Source organism: Rhinatrema bivittatum, chromosome 8 (genome assembly GCF_901001135.1).
Source record: "Rhinatrema bivittatum chromosome 8, aRhiBiv1.1, whole genome shotgun sequence".
Taxonomy (NCBI): Eukaryota; Metazoa; Chordata; class Amphibia; order Gymnophiona; family Rhinatrematidae; genus Rhinatrema; species Rhinatrema bivittatum.
Window position 1 is genome coordinate 54,152,989 of NC_042622.1, and position 15,842 is coordinate 54,168,830.

Consider the following 15,842-nt stretch of genomic DNA (forward strand, 5'->3'; position numbering starts at 1 on the left):
CTTTAGGACTGCTCTACAGCACAACAGAGTTAGCCAGAAATATTTTCTGGCTAACCCTGAATATCATTTGAGGAAATGTTTTTTTCATTCATCTTGTCCAAAGTAGCACGTGTAACCTGAACCTCCTCTGCATCCTTTGCCCTTTTTCTCCCCTCAAATTCTGTAAGTATTTATTTATTTTATTTATTTATCGAGTTTTATATACCGTCGTTCGGTTTCGCCATCACAGCGGTTTACAAAGTTTCGATGTTTAACAGAGTTTCCAAAAGATTCCTGTGATTGTTAACATAGGTATTGTAGGCTTTATAATCGTAGTTCGGATGTCAAACTGTACAGTTTCAGTTATGTGTTGCATTACGTGCTTGCATTGGTTCCACATGTTTGCATATGTCCTTTGACTGAATATCAGAGTTAGCTGGAAAACTTATCTGGCTATCGTAACTCTGCCCAGAAAGAGCCCCAGAACGCCCCTACATTATCCGGCTAACTTTAGCAAGAGAAGTGCCCAAAATACTCAAAAGTTGGTATTTAGCCAGATAACTCACAAGTTAACTGACTAAATGCTGCTAAATATGGACCCCTTTGTACTTATAACCAAGCTTTTCCGGTTACCAAAGCTGGACTACATGTCCCAGAATGCTTGGAGGAAGTCAAAACCAGGACTGGCTAAATATTATATGGACGGCTTAGAATCAATTAGGACTTGTACAATAGGACCTCTGTTTCCTCCAGCATGGTTCAGACATCATGCGGCATCTTAGCTGAAAATTGGTAAGTTTAAGCTTGATTGTCCGAATCACAGACATGGCACTAACTGCAATTCATTCTCAATCCACAAAACTTGTTGCAGACCCAAGTTATGAAGTGAATTTGTGAATTAAGAACATAAGAACATAAGAAAATGCCATACTGGGTCAGACCAAGGGTCCATCAAGCCCAGCATCCTGTTTCCAACAGTGGCCAATCCAGGCCATAAAAACCTGGCAAGTACCCAAAAACTAAGTCTATTCCATGTAACCATTGCTAATGGCAGTGGCTATTCTCTAAGTGAACTTAATAGCAGGTAATGGACTTCTCCTCCAAGAACTTATCCAATCCTTTTTTAAACACAGCTATACTAACTGCACGAACCACATTCTCTGGCAACAAATTCCAGAGTTTAATTGTGCGTTGAGTAAAAAAGAACTTTCTCCGATTAGTTTTAAATGTGCCCCATGCTAACTTCATGGAGTGTCCCCTAGTCCTTCTACTATCCGAAAGAGTAAATAACATCCGAAAGAGTAAATAACATCTACCCGTTCTAGACCTCTCATGATTTTAAACACCTCTATCATATCCCCCCTCAGTCGTCTCTTCTCCAAGCTGAAAAGTCCTAACCTCTTTAGTCTTTCCTCATAGGGGAGTTGTTCCATTCCCCTTATCATTTTGGTAGCCCTTCTCTGTACCTTCTCCATCGCAATTATATCTTTTTTGAGATGCGGCGACCAGAATTGTACACAGTATTCAAGGTGCGGTCTCACCATGGAGCGATACAGAGGCATTATGACATTTTCCGTTTTATTCATCATTCCTTTTCTAATAATTCCCAACATTCTGTTTGCTTTTTTGACTGCCGCAGCACACTGAACCGACGATTTCAATGTGTTATCCACTATGACACCTAGATCTCTTTCTTGGGTTGTAGCACCTAATATGGAACCCAACATCGTGTAATTATAGCATGGGTTATTTTTCCCTATATGCATCACCTTGCACTTATCCACATTAAATTTCATCTGCCATTTGGATGCCCAATTTTCCAGTCTCACAAGGTCTTCCTGCAATTTATCACAATCTGCTTGTGATTTAACTACTCTGCACAATTTTGTGTCATCTGCAAATTTGATTATCTCACTCGTCGTATTTCTTTCCAGATCATTTATAAATATATTGAACAGTAAGGGTCCCAATACAGATCCCTGAGGCACTCCACTGTCCACTCCCTTCCACTGAGAAAATTGCCCATTTAATCCTACTCTCTGTTTCCTGTCTTTTAGCCAGTTTGCAATCCACGAAAGGACATCGCCACCTATCCCATGACTTTTTACTTTTCCTAGAAGCCTCTCATGAGGAACTTTGTCAAACGCCTTCTGAAAATCCAAGTATACTATATCTACCGGTTCACCTTTATCCACATGTTTATTAACTCCTTCAAAAAAGTGAAGCAGATTTGTGAGGCAAGACTTGCCCTGGGTAAAGCCATGCTGACTTTGTTCCATTAAACCATGTCTTTCTATATGTTCTGTGATTTTGATGTTTAGAACACTTTCCACTATTTTTCCTGGCACTGAAGTCAGGCTAACCGGTCTGTAGTTTCCCGGATCGCCCCTGGAGCCCTTTTTAAATATTGGGGTTACATTTGCTATCCTCCAGTCTTCAGTTAGCAGCAATTTCAGTTCTACTTGTTGTCTGAACCAGGGAAGTCAGTTAGATCTTTCTCAAGCACCAACTGCCTACAGAGGGTTTAAGCCCCACCCTTCCACCATAGAGAAACCGAGAAAACCCTCCTGGACCATCATTCCCCCAGTCACTTATCCCATCCACCAGGTATTCACAGGGCAGGACTGATCCTGTCGCTCCTTCTCCTCCAGCACTCTGTTTTATCATGGCATTAGTCATCTCATTGGACCATCCAGCAAAATGGTGCTGGCTTCAAATCAGTCCTTATGAAATAAGAGCACCAGCAGGGCAGGAGCAACTGGGGATGGGGGCTAAGGCTGGGTGGGAAGCAGGCCCGGCAGGTTTTTCTCCATTTCTTTTTCATTGCCAGGGGAGGCAGCAAGGCTGGATCTGACAAGGATCATCTGTGGTATGGAACTTCAATTCCAGCTGACTTAGGCTTCACTTGATGTCTGAACCAAGCCTTTGGTTTTGCCCTCTCTAAATATAGTTCACTGTCCTTCGGGTCCTGTCATGCAGGCTCACCTTTCTTGATGGAGCACTTGAGCCAGACCTGACACAGGGCCGGTGGAAGAGTCTGTAGTACCCTAGACAGACTAATGTAACTGCCCCCCAAATCCAACATGAGTTCAAAGTGGCCCTCATACAGTGGTAGATTTATAGTCTATTCTCTCCTTGTTCTCATACCTCCTTTGCCACTTTGAAAATAGTGCGCCCTCTCATACCCTGATGGCAGCTCGTCCACTTCCAGCATCCTAAGTGGCCACCTAACCCCGCCTATTGGTTGCACTGGCCCTGTACACTCACTGTTGGAGGTTTTAGGATCACAACTAGCTAGCAAATGCAAACTTTCACCTTCAGTGCACCACAGAGTGCTGAATTTCTTGGTCCATGGTATCAATCCAGTTGTCTGGCGAAGGCTTCCAGCACTCCTGGTCATTTGCAAAAGTAGTTCTGCAGGTGTCATTGGAGATGGATGGATTTTCTTTTTCAGAGGGAACAGACAATTGAAGAAATACACTCACAATTCAGGGAATGTACGATCCTCTAGGGAGGTAAAGTTTCTAGATGCCATAAATGCTTCATGGAAGGGGGAATATTCTAGATGTAATCCTCAGGGACTGAATCAAATCATTAGGACTGGATGGTAACACTCAAGTTCTCAAAGAACGAAAAAATGAAATTCTGCACTTATTACTAGCAATCTCTAACTTCCCATTCATATCAGTTATGGTACCTGAGAATTGGAGGATATCCAACATAATGTCCATTTTTAAAAAGGGCTCTAGTGTGTTCTGAGAAACTACAGACTGATGAGCCTGACATCACTGCTGGGCAGCATGGTAGAAGCTATTCTGAAGAAGAAAATTACTGGCCATCTGGACAGACAGGTCCAAGTTGGATGTAGCAAAGGAAAATCTTGCCTTACAAATCTGTTAGATTTTTTTGAAGGGGGTTAAGAAACGTGGACAAAGGTGAGTCAGTTGATACAGTATATCTGGATTTTCAGAAGACATTTGACAAAAGTCCCTCATAAGAGACACATCAAGAATTTAAAAATCATGGGATAGGAGGCAACATCCTATTGTGGATTGTTAATTGGCTAAAGGATAGGAAGAGAGTAGTACTAAATGGACATTTCTCTCAATGGAGAAAGTTCAGCAGTGGCATGGGATCTGTACTGGGACTGGCGCTTTTTAATATATTTATAAATGATCTAGAAATGATTGAGGTGATCATATTTTTAGAAGACAAAAAAATTAATCAAAGTTATCAGACACTGAACATGAGGAATTTCAAGAGGGCCTTGCAAGACTGGGGGATTGGGCTTTTAAATGGCAGATGAAATTTAATGTGGACAAGTGATGTAGAGAGGAAAGAATAATCCAAAAACTATAGAGGTGAACAATGCTGGGTTCCATATTAGGTGTCATCACTCAGGAAAAGAATCTTAAAATCATTGTAGACAATATTTTAAATCCTTGGCCCAGTGGGCCACGGCAATGGTCAGAAAAGCCAACAGAATGTTAGGTATTATTAGGAAAGGAATGGAAAATAAAACAGAGGCTATCATAATGCTTCTGTATCAGTCAGATACAGAATACATTGAGTATTGTGTGAAGTTCTGTTTACCCCTTCTCAAACAAGATATAGTGGAACTGGAAAAGGTCAGAGAAGGGCGACCAAAATGATAAATGGGATGAAATGTCTCCCTAATGAGAAAAGGCTAACAGGTTAGGGCTCTTTAGCCTGGAGAGTAGATGACCGAAAGGAGACTTGATAGAAGTTTATAGAATTTTGAGGGGGGTGGAACTGAGAAACAGAGAACATTTACCCTTTCAAATAAGTTCCAGGGCTAAGTACTAATAGGTAGCACATTTAGAATAAATCAGATTTCTTTTCACTTAGCACACAATTAAAATGTGGAATTTTTTGCAAGAGGATGTGGTGAAAGCCAATAGTATAATTTAATTTAAAAAGTTTTTAAACAAGTTCCTGGAGGAAGAGTCCATAAATCACTATTAGCCATATGGGCATGGAGAAAACCAGTGCTAAGCTCTGGTTATGAGTAGGAAGGATTGGCTCTATTCTTTGGGATCCTGCCGGCTACTTGTAGCCACTGTAGGAGACAGGATGCTGTGTTTAATGGACCTTTGTCCTTATCCAGCATGGCATTTCTTATCTTCTTAAATACTGTAGAGTTCTCATTTTTAGTTTTTTATAATGCATTTATGACAACTAGTTTCAAACCACTTTTATAGGCAATAAAGAACAGTTCAAGAGGTTTTATTTTGTAACTGCATATCACTGTCAAACCTTTTTGGCAGGAAAATCAATGAGCTTTGGAGTTACTATAATGCCACTTTACAGTGCAAAATATATCAGGGCTTCCCAAACCCGTTCTTGCGACCCCAGAGTCAGTTACGTTTTTAAGACATCCCCGATGAATATGCATGAGATAAATTTACAGACTATGGCGCTTTGCATATTCATTGTGTTTATCATGAAAATCCACCTGGCTGTGGAGTTACCAGGGCAAGTTTGGGAAGCCCTAAAATACCTCCTGTATTTTACAGCAAAATGCTCAATACATAAGTATCAGAGTATTTACAAGCAGGGTTGCCAACTGGATTCAAATTGGCTTAGCAAGGTTGTTCCAGGCCTGGATTTACCCCATTGCATGCAGGGACTTGTAGTTCTGACTTCCCTATTACATTTCCTAAAAAAAAGCAAGACTACAAGTCCCTGCATGCAATGGGCTAAACCCAGACCTGGATCAACCCTGTGAATCTGGGCAATCCTGTTTACAACAGACTAGATTTTGGTAATGTAAAATTTCAAAATATATATAGTCTTAGAGAAGAAGATGTCTTCCCCTCCCCCCACACCTCCTAGTGAGATAGCTTATTTTCACACCTATTATACATACTTTATATTATTGCAGAGACATGGGGTGCACCTGCAGAAATACATGATCACAGGTAATTTTCAGAAACTTACACAGATTTCCGAATGGGCTATTGAAACAGTGTGTCATCATCATTTTCTGTCTGAAAAGTTGACAAGCGTCCAGTAGTTTTCATTTTAGAAACTTTAAGCTCAGCATCTCTGTCCTTAGTAGAAAATCTTGAAGAAAAATAGACCCTTTGCTCTTCAGGCAGCATGACTGATATATACTTACATCTTTTTTTTCAGTGGAGTAGTACTGGATTGTGTGCCTCCTCCTCCTTTGGGTGAATGTTACATAGGTTATATTCCTTTCCATTATGCCAGAGGGAGATCCACCCACAGGTTTACAGAGCTATCTCTGTAGCTGTTCTAATATAGGATAATTCTGCTAACTCTCAGGAGGTGATCAATTAGTCCATTATTCTGTTGCTTTCACCAGAACCTACTGAGCCATTTTTGTCTTCCTCTCTTTTTAGCCTGCAGAGTGATTCGTTCCATATTAGTGAAATGGAAGAATGCATTGCATGCTTCCAGTAGCCACTGAGGGTTGGAACTAAGGCGGCAGATTGCCAGGTTCAAGGATTCTTTTCCTCAAAAACATCTTTTGCGCATGTAGATAATATAGGTCGAAAGCAAAAACCGTTGAGGTCACTTTTCAAAAGGTTCACCCAGCTAACGTCAGAATTTACATAATTTCTTCTGCTGTCTTGGTCTAATTAGTCTTCTCAAATTCACAGGGCATGCAGATTTAGCAGGGAGGGGCATCTCATCTGGGTCAAAATTACCCGATTATCCTTTGCCTCTCAGCTGCTTATTGAAAATTGCCTCGTCTGGGTCTGACCTTGTTCCGTAACTTGCTATTACCCCAAGTATCACGCATATCCAGCATAGCTCACTGCTTCAACGGCAGGGGAGAAGAAAAAAGGATTCGCACTCACAAAGCGGGGAGTAGTTGGCTTGTTACGGCGGTTACTACCCCAAACCAAATAAGCCTGATACTTCACTTTCAATGCATTTCCAGCATAGCTCTCTGCTTCAACGGCAGGGGAGAAGAAAAACTGATACTTCACGCATATCCAGCATAGCTCTCTGCTTCAACGGCAGGGGAGAAGTAAAACTGATACTTCACGCATATCCAGCATAGCTCTCTGCTTCAACAGCAGGGGAGAAGAAAAAGGATTCGCACTCACAAAGCGGGGAGTAGCTGGCTTGTTACGGCGGTTACTACCCCAAACCAAATAAGCCTGATACTTCACTTTCAATGCATATCCTGCTTCAACGGCAGGGGAGAAGAAAAACTGATACTTCACGCATATCCAGCATAGCTCTCTGCTTCAACAGCAGGGGAGAAGAAAAACTGATACTTCACGCATATCCAGCATAGCTCTCTGCTTCAACGGCAGGGGAGAAGAAAAACTGATACTACACGCATATCCAGCATAGCTCCCTGCTTCAACGGCAGGGGAGAAGAAAAACAACCAATAAGGGCTGAATAACATAGTCTGGGTAAAACAAATAAGCATGGGTGTAGCTTGCTTATTGCGGCGGTTACTTCCCCTACTACCCCTAGCTAATCAAGCTTGATATTTCACTTGGATGCAGCTCCATCACTGCTCTCTACATTAATGGTGGGGGTGGAAGGGAAATAGAACCAAAGAGCTAAGAGAAACAGATAAGTATGAGAAAAAATGTGTGAAGCTTGCTGGGCAGACTGGGTGGGCCGTTTGGTCTTCTTCTGCCGTCATTTCTATGTTTCTATGTTTCTATAAGTATACAATATGAGGTGATCCTGCGTTTCTCTACCATCCCTCACGGATCTCTAAACATAAAACCCTAGGTTTTCCAAATCAAAACTATAAAGATTGGCATGGTTCTTGCCCAGAAAGCAGAGCTCTAGTAATCATATTGAGCCTGGAGAAACTGGAATTTGAGTAGGGTTGTGATGCCTTTTGTTAGACCAAAATACGAATAATATAAAGATGTTACAGCAAGAGCTCTTGAGACCACAAAGGTAACTTCCTCAGGTGCTTATATGGTCTGGAAAGCTCACATAACTATAACACCTTTTGATTAATCTTATCTTTGTCTCATAAATGATTTCACAACCTACTAAAATTCCAGAATTGGCGTCAATAGCATACAACGTTGAACTTCTGCCGGAAAGCATTAAAACAGTCCATTCGTACAAAGAGGCAGTTTTGCTGACTGGCCATGTAGTCCCCTCACTTTAATTTAAAGAGAGATGATTTGAGAGATGTACAGAGTAATTGTAAATTTTTTAACCTCATAAAATTGTATTGTCAAAAGACCATCGTTCTACAGTATATCACATTTATGAGGCTATTGGAAAAGTGCAACTTATAGAGATCTGCATAGTTCAGTTTCCAGAGGCATCCTGGTTTGTGAGCTGCTTTTCAAAACTGTTAAGTCTGGCTTTTTCCTGCATTTACTCAGCAATGCCTTTCTTCTCTAGAGCTCCTGCACTCTCATATCTTATTACACGGCCATCAATTAAGCTGCACGCCAGTAGGGCTGAGCATCCTTCCTGGCTAGATTTTTCAGAACTTTGCTTTGGAATTAAACAAACAAGACGACCCCCGACAATCTCATATTTCTTTGGTAATCCCCAGATATGGCATCTTTACAGACATATTAGAGATCAGCCTCCGAAGGTGCAATTCCAGCTCTCTCAGCTAGAAGCTCCAGGATGCTATAAATTTTTTAGCCATATGTGCCATAAATTTTTTAGGCACTCTTTATAGGGATAGTATCCTGTAAAGAGAAATATCCAGGATAGCTAGCAGCAGGTTCTTCATCTGCCTTGCTGAGAAACTCAGACTGAGAAGAGAATTGTTTTTCTTTTTATAATCTGTAACAGTATGCAGGTCTGGACCTCTTATCACCATTAGCTATGGTGGTGAGAGGTTCAGGCATCCTTTTTTGCTCTTAAAATCCACGCTCAGGAGGAAGAGACATCACCCATACAAATGGCAGCTTAAGACCAGAGCTCACGGCCTCGATAAAATCCATCCCTTCGGCAGCAGGGCAGTCTGCCTGTTTTAATTCATCGGAGTGCAGCGCTCTGTCTCCGGAATGACCCATGATGTCAGTGCGCAAGAAAATTGCGGAGTGGAAGCAATTTTCTTTCGAGGTGCTCGAGACGAAAAAAGCTGGCGGTTAGATGGAGGAGGAATACGAGGATCATGGCGGAGAGGCATCGCATCGATCCGCAGGAACGGTGCTGCCGGATGCAGCGATGGCACGATTGAATCCTTGTTATCCCGTGAGGACTTTCAAAACTGGTTTAGTAAGCTGCGGGAAGGCATGGGGGTCTCTGAAGCAGGAGCTCTAAACAATCATGGCTGAGCCGAGGAGGGAATATGCTGAGCTGGGAGATCGGGTTGAGGCCATGGAGCACAGGCTGGGTGAGCAGGAGATGGCCCAGGATAGCGCCCAGCAAGAGATCAAGAACCTGAAAGCAGATAATGCTGTATTTCAGAAATGGTTAGAGGACCTAGAAAACAGGTCCAGAAGGGGAAACCTGAGATTTAGAGGAGTTCCTTAAGAGGCTGCCTATACTGACTGTGAGTGGGTGGTCAAGGATATCTGCACTCTGATTTTGAGCACTCCTGACAGAGAGGATGCAGTTCCTAAAATTCACCTGGATAGAGCACATAGATCTCTGGCTCGACCGAGGGGTAACGCTCCCAGAGATATTGTGGTTTGCTTCTATGAATATGCAGTTAAAGAAAAAATCATAATGCAGGCGAGGAAGCTTAAGGATCTGCAGTGGCACGGGCATAAGGTGGAAGCCTTTCAGGATCTCTCCCTGATCAGAATTAAGAAACGTCGTGATTTCAGAGAGGTCCTTCAAGTGCTGAGGAATGGTAATAACCAGTACAAATGGTTGTTCCCCTTTGGATTACAGTTCACGATTAATGGTGTGACCTCACGAGTCAAATCTGTGGAGGAGTCGGTGAAAATACTCCAGGCCACTGGACTGATGAAGTCCGTAGGTCCTGCTGTGCGATCGTCCCGTGCTGTCTTTTCACAAGAGAATGCCTTCAGGTGGCAGTGAGTACAGTCTGGTGGGAAGTGCCTGAGGAGAGGTTCATCTAGTCATGCAAGAACTTGAGAGGCTTCTTGGCTCTGAGGGTCTTCACTATGATATGAGGACTGGTGTCTCTTGCTAAGGGGGATGTTTTCCTGGGTCTGCACTTTACTGGTCTTGCTGGGTCGAAGCAGTTACAGAGATTCTTTGTCTCTTTGTTTTGCTGGTTGGTTGTTATGGTTAAGTTTTGCAAAAGGAGGGTAAAACTGTGAATTTTGTGAGCAGAGGATCGGTGGGGGGTTCGAGGGCCGTTAGATTGTGATGTGGGTTGTTATTCCTCCAAGTTTATGGTAGATGTGATTTGGGAGGGGAAGGAGAAACTAGGAGATATTTCTTTTTGGTACAAACACCTGTGGGGTGAACTTGTGGAGCCAATGATTCTCCTGCAGTCTTCGAGGAAGTGTGCCATTGATTTTACTTGTTTTCTGATTGGGTGGATTTCATGGAGTGTTTGGTTGGTTCAGTAACATGGGGGAATTACAAATTATGTCTTAGAATGTTAAAGGGCTGAATACAAGGGTGGTTTTATAATGAGGTAGGGTAGCTTTATGATATATTGTGGGAAATATGATTTCTGATTTCATGATACAAACTTTTTGAGGACCCTGTGATTGTTGTATTCTGCTGCACAACAAAACAAATCTGTTGAACAAAACAAATCTATTTAAAATAAAAAAAAACACTCAAAAGATCTTTACAAATCAACTGTAATCTCAAGAAAATTGCATATTAAAGAGACCACACAGTCCCGTGAGTTTTTGTTATCTGATCACTAGTGCTGTGGTAGCAATGTAGAGCTACGCTCGACATCTCTCCTTGCTTCAAACAATTATACTTAGTACACTGCGAAATAATCAGGAGGAAGAGAAGGGAGAAGAATAGAAGAACCCCTCTCCCTCTGCAAAAAAAAAAGAAGAGGTAATGCTCACAGTGATTACAATACAAGCCAGCCTAGCGGGTCATTGGCATTGCCATGCAGAGGACCTAGGTGTGACACCTGGTTCAGGTCTTATGCTCATCGAGGATGCAATGTGCAATTGTGCCACCTAGTGGATGGATTCAGGGCCCATGATTGCAGGGTTCTGGAAGGAGCACTGGTGCATGGCCCCCCCCCCCGGCTGAGAACTCTCGCTGCAATGATCGAACCAAATGAGTTGGCAAGGGATATAAAAGAGAGAGGAGAGATCCGCAGGTAGCTGTGACGCAGGCACCCAGTGAAGGCTGGTTCTGAATGAGTTGGAAGAGGAAAGCAGCCGGAGGAAACTGCAGTACCAAAACCCTTCTCCCCCACCCATCCCCATCATGCCAAATTATTTTCATTTTATTGAATTCATTTTGTGCTGGCTATGCCAAAGGGCCTCAGCATATCCTGTAAGATACAAGTACAGTGTTCACAGCCATAGGATGCCAAAAACACATTAAAAGAAAAAAAAAAAAAGGTTTCACTATGTTTTTAGAACATGAAAGATAAATGCATAGTAATAAACTCCTAACATATCAATTTCAGTAAGATTCAGAGAACCCTTTCACTCCAACGCAATATATTGGGAAACGATCTATCCCAAATCAGTCAAAAAAAAGGAGGCAATATTAATAAATCGCACAATGTCAAATTATCTCCAAAAAAGAGACATTGCTTCATTGCTGAACATAAATAAATAAATAAGCCCCCCCCCCCCCCCCCACAACTGGCTGCCAAATCATCAGTGATAATGAAATAGTTCAGCTAGATCTGACCCATCATTACCATGCAAATTTCCATCTCCATGGCGCTGAACACCCAGAAGTTTTGATTACGATGATGTTGATAGGTCAACAATCTGCGCAGTAGCTGCAGAAAGCTTTCTGATTATTTAGGAAAAATAAAGTCCTTCACCTTAGGCTGTAATCAGCGAACAGTGAGAGGCAGTATCAACATGAGTAGTGCAATAAAGGTACTATTCCTTTTTTTTTTTACTGGTTTGATTATGGATATTTCATTTCCAGCTGACTGCTGTATTGCCAGTGACACCCATTAATGAATAACTCTAGCACGAGTCCGTAGAACTAGCATATTATTCACTTTATACCCAGATATTATGCTCCTTTCTCTTAGCTATAAATATGTAGCAGACATGCAGCGTGAACAAGAAAAGAAAGTGTTAAGCACAGTAAAAGGCTAATTTATCAGGTCAGCTTGCCTATATTAGGAATGCTCAAAACAGATTTAGCTCTGATTAAACTAATTTTGATTTTTTTTTTTGTTATGGGCTTGTTTGACAGCTCTTTTTATTTCATAAATAGAGAATGGAAGAAAAGCCTTCATAGTCGAGATTCAAAAACCCACCCAGCAGGTAAGATAACAGGATACATTTACTTATTTATCTTTTGCACAGATATTCAGCTGCACTTCCCCGCTAGCTGCGTGGCAGGACATCCGATTAAATCTACCTGCTCAACATCTGAATGACAAGATTTAGACACTGCCTGCCTGCATTTAGATGGTTAGCACATCTGCTGGCTAAATTTCAAAGCCCATCCCAGGAACGTCTCCAACCCAATCCCTTTTCTGCCCCCATCGAAATTTGTGTGGCTTGTGATTTTAAGCAGTGAAAGGAACCACATGTTAAGGATGAAGTCTGCTTGTGCCTGTAGACTTCAGCTCTATGTATTTTGTACACATGGACTTCAGTCTAAACTTTCAGAGCAGACTCATGTATGCAAGTCCGCTCTGAAAATTAGCAGGACTGTGCTAGAGAGCAGGTTGTAAATGTGCACACGAACATTTATACGACATACTTTAAAAAATAAAAAATATACTCATAAATGCTTTCTCTGCCCCAGGAAAGGCCTCTTTACACCGTACGTGTGGACGCGATTACACGTATAAGCCCAGGGATGATGTTCAAGGAGCCCATTTACTTGCAAATTACTATAATTTATGCGTATAAATGCTTTTGAAAATTTAAGCCCCAACGCACGCGATAACGCCGTAACGTGAGCGGTAAATATGGGGTGAGGATTGGGGGATAACCAGATAATCTGGGTCCATGCCCTGTAAAGTTTTGAGGTTTGGGGAATGGGGTAGGTTTTGGGGGGCAGTTTTGCATACATAGTCAGAGGTACGAACAGCAAAGTTGGCATCAGTGAAGATTTTCTGTCATTTGGAGAGATGAAAGGTAAAAGAGGAGTTGATTTGTACAATGTACTCTCTACCTAGCTTGATTGCAGCTCTGTCAACGTTGCTGTTCGTACCTCTGACTGTGTTTGTAAAACTGCCCCCCAAATCCTACCCCATCCCCCAAACCTTAAAACTTTACAGCGCATGGACCCAGATTATTTGAAGGGCAGAAGTATTTTTATAATACTTCTGTACTGCGTATCTGACCAACAATGGACACCCAAAGCTCGCTCTGTTTTGAACACACAGGGCACTTTTTGTGTCACTCCCATTTATATTTGTTTTTATTTACATTTATTAATCACCTCTTCAAACAGCTTGAAGCAATTTACAACAGAAAAATTATAGAATATAACCATAAAATGATTGTTCACCATAAACATTTCAAAAATATTTACAATCAAACCCTTACTCTTCTCCCCACCCAATCCCCATTACATGCTGTAAAACTCCAATAAAACTATCTTTCCCCTTCTAATCTAACAATGTCGATTCCTCACCTCACTAACCATTCTTCCAGTACTTTCTCCTTACCAGACTCTTCTGCTGTTCACGCCTCTATTTCCCACCAACTATTATAAATTCCTGGCTTCATGAAATTTATTTATTTTTATTTTTTTTATTTAAAAGTATTTATATACCGCTTTTAAAATAAAATTTTATCAAAACGGTTTACAAAAAGTTAAAATAAAGTAAAAATAAAATGTCAATAAAAATAAAATTGAGATGTACATAAATTTAGCTAAATAGCTAGATAATTACTAGCTTAAACAAAAATTATTAATTAAATAAAAATAATAATAATAATAATAATGTGCCATGGGTACTTTAAAAGATAGGAAAAGAAAGAAGTGAAGAAGGGGGAGGGGGAGTGATAGGTCGTCGGATTGACATATCCTAAGAAGGAAGCAGGTAAGATGGTTGAAGTGAAAAGTTGAGGCAATATGTGTCAAGTGGGTGGAGTTGAAAAGATGAAAGTTTCATTTTTGATGGAGGAATGCTTAGATGGAGTGTTAAATGCATGTTGGAAAAAGTATGTTTTTAAAGCTTTTTTAATCAATTATGTTTTTGCAGCCCTTCAAAAACTTCAGTAATCTTTGTGCATTTGGCAAGATATTCCATAAAGTCGGGGCCATGACCAAAAAACACATGACTCTTTGCTTTTGGTAAAAGGATTTGCTTAAATCTCGGAACACATAGAAGTTTCACCTGTAGGGCATCTGCGAAATATTCTGGACATGTTTTCATGCAAATCCTTGTTCCTGTTATAAATTACACGTGAATTCTCTGTGTAGAATATGTATACATATATTTTCCATGTTCCTGACAGTTACTTGATATAGTCATGCTTTGGGTGGTTTATGCATGCCAGAAAATCTTTAAATAAAGAGTTATATTAAAAAAAAAAAAAGCATCAAAACTTTGAACTCACAGCGAAACTAGACCAGTAGCCAATGCAACACTATCAATAAGGGAGAACCATAGTCTCTGTAACAAAGACTTCCTAACACTTTCACATTGTATTTTCTAAAAGCCGGTCTCCCTCCGGCCTCCTATGGCAAGTCCATATATAGGGCATTCCAATAATCTAACGTAGATAAGATTAATATATGTACCACTGTGGCCATGTTCTTTTGTAACAAAGATTCTTTCAGCTAGTGGATCAGATACAAACAACCAAAAGAAAATTTCACCACTGAAGAAACTGGTGCATGAAAGACAAGATGATATTACACCAAACACCCAGATTACATATTATTTCTTGAAATGGAATAACAAGGCCCTTTATTTCAAACTGTAACTCCCTAGGCCATTCACTCTTTCCTATCCAAAGAGCCTCTGTTTTGTATAAATTTAGCTTCAGAATCTGTTGGTGAAACCAACTAGTGACCACTTCCAACCTTGTCAGCATTTTGGACAAACTGTGCCCTGTCACTCTTTCTCTATTGGGCAGAATATCTGAACATGATCAGAAAACTTGTGATACTGCAAACCTTCCTAACCGGGGTCAAAATTGCTAGGTTATCTTGAACCAGAGACCAGTCATTCTCTTATGCAGTTCACTGGCTGTGGAATGCTATGTCTCAGGAGCTGCGTCTGTGTCCCAGGTTCCTAGAATTTGTTAAAGATGTACTTGTTAATCTTTTTGAGATCGGCTGATTTTATTTGTAATTTTGATTTGATCTAGGCCAATATCATGGCTTGTTTGATTAACTATTTTCAGGGATAGAGTGCCATTAGGCCTTATCTATATTTAATTATTTGTTATATGTTTTTTGATTGCTTTAATTGTGTTTTATTATGTTTGTTTTTACTCATTGTTTATTTATATTTTATTTTATATCCTATTGTAATTTCTTATGGCTGTTCACTTTATGAGTCTTTAAGAAAATGATGGGATATAAAAATGAGTAAATAAATAAAACCATTGAATAGATATGGCAAGCCAAACTTTCTTCAAACTCACTCTTGGCAAATATGGTGGTCTTTTTTAATCCTCCTTTTCCAGCTAGCCCCTGACCCCACACACATACACACACTTCCTGCCACAGATGGCATGCCTGAGCAATTCAGGAACATTCGCCAGTCCCAAGGACTGGAGGGAAGTCTCCTCCAAAACTATTCAGGGATCACTGTAGCTGTAGCAGATGTTTTCTCTCTCTCCTCTGGCTTGAGCATGTC

The 15,842-nt window shown here is 40.9% G+C and overlaps 1 long non-coding RNA gene across 3 annotated transcripts in view; it reads left to right on the plus strand.

Moving 5' to 3' along the window:
- LOC115097934 overlaps positions 1 to 15,842 on the plus strand; it is a 120,341-nt gene that overhangs the window by 17,047 nt on the left and 87,452 nt on the right. For all 3 annotated transcript variants that reach the window (XR_003858369.1, XR_003858368.1, XR_003858367.1), the window contains exon 3: positions 12,284 to 12,333. This is a non-coding gene — a long non-coding RNA (uncharacterized LOC115097934). The remainder of the gene's footprint in view (positions 1 to 12,283; positions 12,334 to 15,842) is intronic.